General features: G+C 43.1%; 1 pseudogene; it reads right to left on the reverse strand.

The window, feature by feature from the left end:
• Window positions 1-906: 906 nt before the first annotated feature.
• On the reverse strand, window positions 907-3,186 carry LOC136064932 (uncharacterized; annotated as a pseudogene).
• Between the last annotated feature and the right edge of the window lie 6,931 nt (window positions 3,187-10,117).

The raw sequence follows: 10,117 nt of genomic DNA on the forward strand, positions 1-10,117 counted from the left end.
TCCTAACATGAGGGGACTTTATTTGTTTGCCATATCTTCGCTAGGTGTTTATGGAATTATTATAGCAGGTTGGTCTAGTAATTAGGAGGCGGCCGTTCGGTCACCTATGATACTAGGACCAATAGGTCAAAAATGGGTTTGTCCCGTAGGTGTTGAACAATCTACTCTACACAGGTGTGGGCTTACAAGGCTAGGGCTCATAAACCCTCTCTTTCATTCATCAATAGGGCCCTGGTCGGTCACTTTTCCGGGCCAGGATCGATAAGTGGAAGTCATAAAAAAGAGATGTTTCTCTTCACACCTCAGATCAAGAGGAAGGGTAGCTTGTCAAGCTGGCCTATATATATATATTAGAATATATAAATCAAAAGATTCGCTGTCTTTTAACCGACTGTTCTTCTTTGTCAACGCTACTAAAGACCCACATTAGTAGAAGTAAGCGGCTGAGTTAGCCTAGCCTACCCTACTAATGTATTGTATAGTAGAGTATAGTATAGTAGGCGAGCGAGTTAGCGAAGACGCTTAGGCTAATAGATAAGAGAGCGTCGGTGCGTAGCCTTCATTCTACTACGCTACGCAAAGGTTACAAAGTCACTTAGCTCGACGTTAGGAGAGTCAAGGGGAACGCCATACCTACATAGAAGAACCGCTATTCGCTGACTTTCTAAGGTCTAACCTTTCGCTCCCCTACTGAAAAGGGGCAAAGCCGCTTCACACCACTGATAGATTACTTAAGATTCCATTCAAAAGGCCCTACTTAGTTTCGCAAGCCTTTGTCATTGTTAGGCAACTAAGTAGGGCTCGAGGCCCCTGCGAATCCGTAAATTTGAGGAGCATGCCGCAACAAAAGGATGGTCCCCTATGCATTTCATTCTTTCTGGAAGGGAAAAAAGAAGAAGTACCCCATCATGGTGAACCTCTCCTTGTGATCGGGATGAGATAGATGCCTCCCGGCCGGGGGCGGATCGAATCAGAGTTTCCTTGGGTAGCCACCGACCTACAGTTATCCTTAAACTTCCGTGCTTGGTGGAGAAGAAGCAAACAAAGGTACGCTCGCTTGCTGTCTTGTTCTCTGCCGCGAACTGGGATCGCTCGCCAGCTAGGTCAGATTGGAGCAAGATTTTTTTAGAACTTATTACCCAAATTCGGGGACAAGGGGCGGAACGACCTCTCGATCTACTTATTGCAGCCCAAGAATAAAAAAGTCATCTAGGCGTTCCCTGTTGCTCCGATCTCCTACGCCTAGGACGTTGTCTAGGCCAAGAGCCATAGTTAGTTGCTATTTCCATTTGGTTGTTTTTTTCTTGTTGTTGATACCGGCAAGACCCAGCCAGATGATGTCTGCTGGTTGGTAGTAAGAGGACTTTTAGTACCTGCATACCCAAAAGGGGGCGCCAATTAAAAAACAATCATTTGATTTTGTTTCTTGCTCTCCCTTAGCAGCGGGAAAGGAGTCTATCTATCTGCCTAGCTTTGGTAGATTTCCTCCAACGCAATCCACAGAAATTCCACGAATCCCTTGGTGGATAAGTCCGACGACTCAGCAGTAGTGCGGAATTGAGTTTCTCGTCTGGTGTATCTGATCTATAGTTAGGGGGCAATACATACCAAAAGGTTCGAAGAAGGAACGCGCATAAGAGTATATAACCAACCCACCCTTCTGTATAATGTGTATAATGTATAACCTATTCACATTAGTAAAGCGACTGGATGCATAAGGGAACTGCACGTTTGTGAGACCTTAGTCGGGATGCATAGGGAAGTCAACCTACGAGCACGGAAGGGCGTGGTACTGCTGCCCCTCTCTATCTAAGTAAAGGTAAAGTCTCTGCATCATCTAGAATGTAAGGAAATGGAAAGAAGCACGGAAAAGGGTCAAATGCGGTTGCTAGCATCGAGGAGAGCCATCATCGACGAGAAAGTGGGAGTTCGGACTTGGCGAACGAGCTCTTTCCGCGGGGGAGGAAAGCGGGGCAGGCAGATTCTCCTATAAATAAATAGAGGATCCGGGCGTTTTGGGGGGAGAAAGGGCAAAACATTGGGTCATCCTTTTTCGTTGAATGTCCCGGGCCCGATTTAGAGAAAGAACTTTTCCTTTGCTGCAGGGTCGGGGAAAACCATTCAAGCGCAGAGATGGCGATGGCTCCGTTGCGATAGAGTATGAGGGAGAATCCGTAGTCAGCTGGTCGTTACTAGAAGATGATAAAGATGCAGGCTGCTCTTTTTATTTATTAGAAGAGCGAGGTGCAAGCTTCTGACGTATCTGGGCAGGTATATGAGCAAGAGAACTTTTGATCAATTCCATGAGTGGCTGTAAACTGAGAGAAAGCTGATGAGACAAATCCCCCCCCCCCCCTGAATCTTAGTGCAAAACTGGAATCCGATGACAAAAGAAGAAATTCTCAACCTTAGCTTTAAAAAACCGAAAGCACTGAAGTACCCCCTATCTAGTAAGGTTTGTGCTTAATGCATTTTTTTTTATAACGAAATACATCATCCATAAACGAGCTTTGAACTAACCCCCTATGAATTAGTTCTAAGAAAGGAATGCGATAACCAAAGAAAGAAGAAAGAGTCAATGGGCCCCATACATCAGAATGCAAAAGGGCTAATGGAATTGAAATAATCAGAAGAGTGGAATTCGTAGGTGTTGCCCGTGTTTGGCCAGCTGGTAGCTAAACCAAGAAGAGAATAAAGAACTAATGGATGCAGGAAGCAATTGAAAGCGTTCTTGTTTGTGTTCCATGTAGTCAAAGACCTAACAACCAACAAGAAGACCTTTAAAAGCCTTTAGTTGCCTAAGATCAGGAAGCTCTTTGTTATGAAGAAGCCACACAAATAAATCAGAGGAAAATCAAGGCATAAGCATATATGGGTTGGCTACGGGCGGCACCCTATAGCTATGACATTATGCGTGTGTAGATCCTTGACAACACAGAGGAAGTCGGAGTAAAGATGGCATAGCTTTGGCGATCATCAAAAAGTTGTCCAACCGATCAAATCTTTTGAGAGACTGACTTTAGGAAGCAACATAGCATCATTGAGATGAGGAACATTGCCAGAACGAGATGATAAAGAGATCGTACCAATGTCTGAAATAAAGAGTGGGGTGTGGTCATTGGTGAAGACGACACTTTTGCTTTGGTACGGTGAGGATGAGACAAATGCAGCCAGATTGCTCGTCATATGATGGGTAGCCCCAGTGTAAATGTAAAAAACAATTTCTAATCTAGCTTGGAAGATGAATACATAATACCCACGTGATGAGTTGTTTGATGCGGATCAAAACTCGAGTTGTAACGCTGTGGACATATGATAGCCATGTCTCCAGAGAGAAAAAAAGTATACATACCCAAGTGAATCATAGAGGAGAACCCAAGAGACTCCCATAGGGTTGCTTCTGCTGTTGATAAGAAGACCGGTGCTTTAGGTTATGAAACTAAGGCCACTTACTTTATTATTATTTTTAATATACTTCCCATAGATTTGTTGGGAAATTTATGTCGCCATAGATCTTTGAACCGTTTCTGGGCACTGCACTTGAACCACCGATGCACGAACTGGTACCGTTTTTGTTAGTCACACAGTTACGGTTGCTGTGAGAGTAGCGTGGTAGGGAGCACAAGCACACTTGACAGGAGATAGACACAGGCGGTAGAGAGAGAAAGAAAGGCAAGCCCCTAATTCAAAATATAGTGTGAGGGGGACAGAGCTTCCATTTCCAGATACAATCCTCCGCCTCAAGGCGTTCTTTTTTTTAAGGAATCTGTCAATCGGAGGAGCGTAACCAAGTTTCAAAGCTCAAAGCCCTGCAAGGGATGTGAAGCCCTTCTCAATGTCTTCCACTCATCCAGTGGATCCAGGAGGCAAGGGGAGTTCGTTGATTGAATCCAATCCCATCAAGCATAGACGGGTAGAGTTCACTCATCCGGTAGTGAGGGGAAGATGAACAATGAAGCTATAGCTGCTCACCTTTCCCGCTATCTGCCTTTAAGTGATAGGGGAGCTAACAGCCCACCAACAAATCTTTCTTTCTCACCCCACTGTAAGCGCTTCAGTCTTTGAAGCTCCTTTATCCGTGCTTTTGCCGATCTCTAGAAAAAGAAGTTCCTTCCTTTCGGTTCAGGTCTTTCCGAACCAAGGACTTCATTCATTGAAGCCCTTACAAATTTTATTGATGAGAGCGGTAGCCTTTTCCCAGTTGGTCTAGCCAAGCCCAAGTCCCTTTACTTTAGTTTCACTTTCTGATTAAGACCCTGATGAAAATCCTCTCAAATCCTCCAGTGCCCCTATGATCTTTCATTTCAGATGCTAATTCTAGAGACTTATTATGTTATCAAAGTCTCCAACAGTTGCTGCTGAGTCATACCCTTCCGGGGGTTCAAATCGGACCGCAGGAGGGGATGGATAAAGGAATTATTCCTATCTCATAAAAAGTGCCCCGTAGGGCCTTAAAGGGGATCTTACCTAGGGCGGAGATTTAAGAAAGAAAGGAAGTAATCTGTCTCCCCTTGAATGGTAGCCCTTGCGGGGATTAAAGAGATATCGCCGCAGGGTAGGAGTTAAGGGGGGAGTAGTTATCCAAAAGAAATGGAAAATCGGCTGTTTTCGAAGAATCAGGACCATTGATCGGCGAAGAGGTAGCGGGAAATTAGTACCATCGGGGAATAAGTAGTGATTTAGCCCATTACTCCTGACACTTGAGGTGTGGGATGCCACATGAGGTAAGGTACATCTAATGAAAGTATTTTCGAAGGGAAAGGAAATGCCCGCTTTTTCTTTCCTATAGTAGAGGAAGGGTACTTAACTCAATTAAAAGGAGGAAGGGACCATGCAGAGTAGTACGGAAGGGGGGGCCTCTTCAGAGGTAGTGAAACCAATTATTTCAGTGAGGCAAGAGAGGCAATGAGAATTGTTTTAGGACCACATACCTTATTTGATTGAGACCCCGAGGGAGAAGCGAAAGGAAGAAGCTTGATTTCCTGTGTATTCCCAGGGGGCTACATAAAGAGATGGATTTATTCCCATAAGCTCAATTGATTGCTTAATTCCCAGTCTTTTCGTTCAATTCAATCTCCACTATAGGCAACAGCGGATTTAAAGATAAACTACGGCTACGGCGACTTCGCTCGTTGCTTTTTGGCCGTATCTTGCGGCTCCCCATAAATGCTCGGTTTGACCAGTAAGATCAGTACATATCGGTTATTTCCCAAGATTGCCTTCACTGGTTGAACTAGACGCTTTTATTTGCAGTCTCTAACTCCGATAATATTCGATCCGGGTGAAGGGATTTTCTTATTTCGATTGGATGAGCCGCCCCGCGAGGCAAATAACCTTCGTTCTGGTGTTGCTTGCCCATGAGGTGTTCAATTCATAGAGCATGATTGGGAGTGTCCATCTGATATTTTAAATAATCTGCAAAGGAGGGCGAATTACCAGCCAATTTCTGTCTGTCCAACAAAAGGAGGGGATCTCCCCTAAAAGGTATGGCATATGATCGAATAGGTGGACGCCTATCTCCTTCTCCAACTACTAGAGGTGCTGCGGCCAGCTGTATTTCTCGAATATCTGCTTGAAGTGAGAACTCCTAGCCACTGGCTATAGCTGATGAGTTGCAGCACATGAATGAAGGTGGGATTAGAATGGATTGATAGAGTGATCTGGAGCATTATAAGATCCCTGGTTCCACCACCCGTATGAGACTCGACGTCGATCAGCTACTTCGATCGATGAGGGTGCTTTCTCTCCCTCCCCTGAGGTTGAGGTACAATAATGGACTCCATGGGGATTACAACAACCCATATGTCTTCTATAATCGATATGCCTCAAACAAGGAATGCCAGCGGATGAAGGGAGGATGATTTCGGTGGCTGCAGACCTTCACGTCCGATGATCGAAGGAAATTATGGGGGGGATGCATAGAACTGATATGCCCGTAGGGAGGTATGGCTTTTAAAGACTCTGGGAATCAACCTATTGATTGGATGGGGGGAATGGATAACAGAAGATAGGGGTTATCCGCCTCATCAACCAAATGATGGCTGGTGCAAGGCCAATCATCGGGAGCATTAACAACCCATATGAGGTACACGGACGTCGAAAGAGGAATGTCTCGACCGGTACCCCGCCCGCGTTATAAGTGAGAAATATGGGGTGATGCAGGATCAAACAAGGACAGGAAGTTAAGCTCACCCAGGAGATAAGGCCAATAAACAACCCAAATTCCTGCCTCCAGTCCAGACGAGCAAAGGAAGATATTTGATTCAAGGAGGGAAGTTCATAACTTATGCCCCAGGTACCACCTCCCAATTATCCACCGAGTTTAAGCATAGCAGATTGAGGGAAGAAGATAGGTATGAATTAAGGCTCATCTTGAAGCGCTAAAACATAGGTTTTGAATGATGACATGTACTTCAGGTTTTTCTATCCATTAATTAGGGCTAAGTTTCGGTAAGCATTACTTTAGCAAGTAATCCGTTGCTTGTTCTCAGTCGGCGAAGCCTCAGACCTCACATCCGGAGTTCTTTATATTTCATGCTTCCACCTTCCGGCCTACTACTTGGTTTCTTGTTCCTCGCCTTCCTAGCTTTCCTCTCTCTAGGTTTCCTCGACCTTTCACTTTCAACTGAATATCCTCTCCTTCGGTTAGCTATGTTAGAATGAGTTAAGGAAGCGCGTGCACGCACGAGACTATTCTATTCTACGGACTTGATTGCAGTGTACTCTTTCTAATAAAAGATAGAGAAAAGAAGAAAGAGAAACCCTACTTATCATCAAGTCGTAATTAAGAGCCTGCTAGCTATTTGACTCCAAAGCTTGAAAGAGCTTGACGGATATCTTTCTTTTTTTCCGTGAAAAGACTAGCGCAGCAGAAAGCTTTATGAGAAAACTCCTTTCTTTTCTACGCTACGAGATTTCTTCTCTTATGAAATTTCTAGTTTGATCGAGGGTGGTACACTTCTCCCCAATATGAGATAGGTTGCAGCTATAGTCAGAACTCCAACTAGGCCAATTGCCCAATGTTGACTTGAGGTAGCAAATGAGATTAAGCCCAAAGATACTGCTCACTTTGTTCCAAAGGAAAGATGCCAGGTCGCTGTGAATAAACAAATGATTGAGAGTCTCCATTTGTGGTCTATTACAATAGTTACATTTGCTAGCAAGCCCTTTGACCCTGTCATCCAAAGGTAATGCATGGTAGAACAGCTTCAAAGCAAAGATGTTAAGCTTTGGTGGGACATTCTTGCTCCAAACTGCTTTTGCCCAGGTCTTTTCCTCAGTTCTATGACGAATTCACTCCCAAGCTGACCGAAGAGTGAAGCTACCTAAGTTCTCCTTAATCCACACAACTCTGTCCTTGTTTTCTGAAAGAAAGATATCTGAACTGATGATGCTTTCAACAATTTCAGATGGGAGCTGACCAATAACAGGTTGTAAGTTCCAGTTCCCATTGCTATATCCAGTAATTCGTAAATTTTAGGAAAGCAAAGAGGATTCGCTGTAGCATATTCTATTAATGGCTTATCCGGCATTCTGTTATCAGTCCAAAAGTGAGTTTCAGTTCCATCTCCAATGAGCGAACGAGAATTCTCAATTAGAAGCTTAGCATTGGCAATTATTTCAGACCAAATCTTTGAAGAATTTTGAGAAGGAGAGGCCAGCCACAGAGGCTTTTGTTTTTGAGATATTTGTTTTTTCAAAATGGAGTCCAAAGACTCTTTGAATTGAGCAGTTTCCAGCCCATCTTCATCTTTAAAGCTTTAGATACATCTTGAAATTTCTAATGTCAAGACCCCCTTCTGTTTTTAGAGAAGATATTTGTTTCCATGAAATCCAATGCTTCCTGTGGTCATCGGTTTTATCAGCCCAGAGAAAGTTGGACATCAAAGAGTTTCTAGTCTTCATGACTCCCTTTGGAAGAGAACAAGCTGCCAGTATGTGAATAGGAATAGAAGATAAGACATGTTTAACAAGTATTAATCTTCCTGCAGGTGTGAGTAATCTTCCAACCCAGCCTTCTCTTTTCTTTTGGGGTTCGAAATAGTTTATTTTTCACTTTCCAGAATACAAAGGAGCACCCAGGTAAGTGATTGGGAATCCTTTTGCAGAGATACCCGAAGTGTTTTGCATCACAATCTTCCTAGCTGCAGTTGTTTTCCTTGAGAGAAAGAGAGCACTCTTAGACTTGTTAATGCGCTGACCTGATGAAGCATCATATTTGTGAAGAAAGCCAAATAGGTTCGAGATAGATCTCTTTGAACCATTGCAGAAAACAAGAGTATCGTCTGCATATAACAAATGAGTTCTGAAGAGAGAAGATCTTCCACATTTGTCAAATCCCACAAGTCCTTCTTTTTGGAAGAGATAAGAGAAACCCCTGCTAAGTGCTTCCTCCACTATAATGAAGAGGTTAGGGTTCCAAACCTTGACGAAGTTCTCTTGAGCTTTTAAAGAAAGCATAAGATGATCCATTGACCAATACAGAAAAGTGTTTTTTTTTTTTTACGAGATCAATGAAAGTGTTTGAGAAACCAAACTAACCCATGACTGCAAATAGTAAATCCCATTCAAGACGATCGTATGCCTTCATCATATAAAGTTTGAAGATTATATTGCCTCCATACGTGTGCCTATCAATTTCTCTCACAAGTTCATGAGCTATGGTTATGTTATCAGATATTAAACGATCTTTAACAAACGCACCTTGCTCTTTAGAGATTATGAGAGGAAGAAGTCAACTTAGCCTGTTGGATAGGATCTTCGTGATCACCTTGTAACTAAAGTTACAAAGACTGATTGGCCTGAAATCTGAAAAAGGTGGCTGGAGATTCCTTTTTTGGAATAAGGGCAATTGCTGTTGCATTGATCGATCTAGGGATGATACCACCATGAAAGAAATACAGAACAGCCGCAATCAAATCATTTTTGATGATGTCCCATGCAATCTGGTAGAAGGTGCCAAAAAATCCATCAGGTCCTAGAGAGCTATGAGGATCTGCAAGAGAACAGCATCTTTGATTTCTTCTTCTGTTGGAGGTGAACTTAGCATCTCATTATCCTAAATAGTAACAAGGCTTGGGATGTCTTGTAAGATGCTATTATCAATGGAGTGGGTTTCAGAATAGAAAACTGACTCAAAAAACTTCCAACCAGCATCTCCAATTGCATCTTGGTCTTCGACCCATGTTCCATCTTCTAGCTGGATTTTCTTGATCATGTGTCTTCTATGATTATCTTTAGCAACAGCGTGAAAGAACTTAGTGTTCTTATCACCTTCCTGGAGCCACTGAACTCTTGATTTCTGTTTCCAGAAAGTTTCCTCCATGCAAAGCAATCTGTCCAAATCTTCTCGAGCAGCAATTAAAGAATTGAAGGTAGACTGGTCGATCATATATATTCTTGAGTCGTCTCTCACCCAGAGAAAGCTTACTTAAGTTTTCGTATAGAAAGAACTTCTCTCTGTTCTGCGCCATTCGTTCTTCTGGTTGTCACTTTGAAACCTACCAGCAATCTCAAGTTCATTGCTTCTTACTTGGTCTTCCCGGTCTATTTCGACCAGCTTATACCGAATCGGTCCTTTACGCTTTAATTAATCGGTCGCTGAATCCGTAGTTTGAGTATCGCTTCGAAAGTCCCCCCTCCCGCGAATCGCTTTGCTTCTTCAATGAATATGCTTGCTCTTCTATCTGATGGAATTTCGTTTTTATGCTCATGTTGTCTAAAGCTAAAACAAAAATTTCCCAGGCATGGGAGGCCCTCGTACAAAGCTTTTTCTTTCCCGCATGGAAAAGGAAATCTCAATAAAAATAAGTAGAGGAGTAGCTCGCACAATGGGTAGGGGTGAAGTACACGATTGATTTCGTTCTTTATAAAAAATGTATTCCCTTCTAAGGGAGGTGTGGTGCCTGTCGGCCCGGTCATAATGATCAGTCTCTCTCCTTTCCCCGGAGTGAAGGAATTCGTTTATTCCAATAGTGAAGGAGTTCGTCTCTATGCCTATAATTTCCTTTTGTAAGAAAATGTGTTCAATGGCTGTCATATTTGGAAGTGAAGTACTATAGTATAGGTGTCTTCCAATCTGATTTTAGACTTCATTTTTTAGTTTGATCTCCTTCTA

The sequence above is a fragment of the Quercus suber genome, unplaced genomic scaffold, assembly GCF_002906115.3.
Source record: "Quercus suber isolate HL8 unplaced genomic scaffold, Cork oak 2.0 scaffold_801, whole genome shotgun sequence".
NCBI lineage: Eukaryota > Viridiplantae > Streptophyta > Magnoliopsida > Fagales > Fagaceae > Quercus > Quercus suber.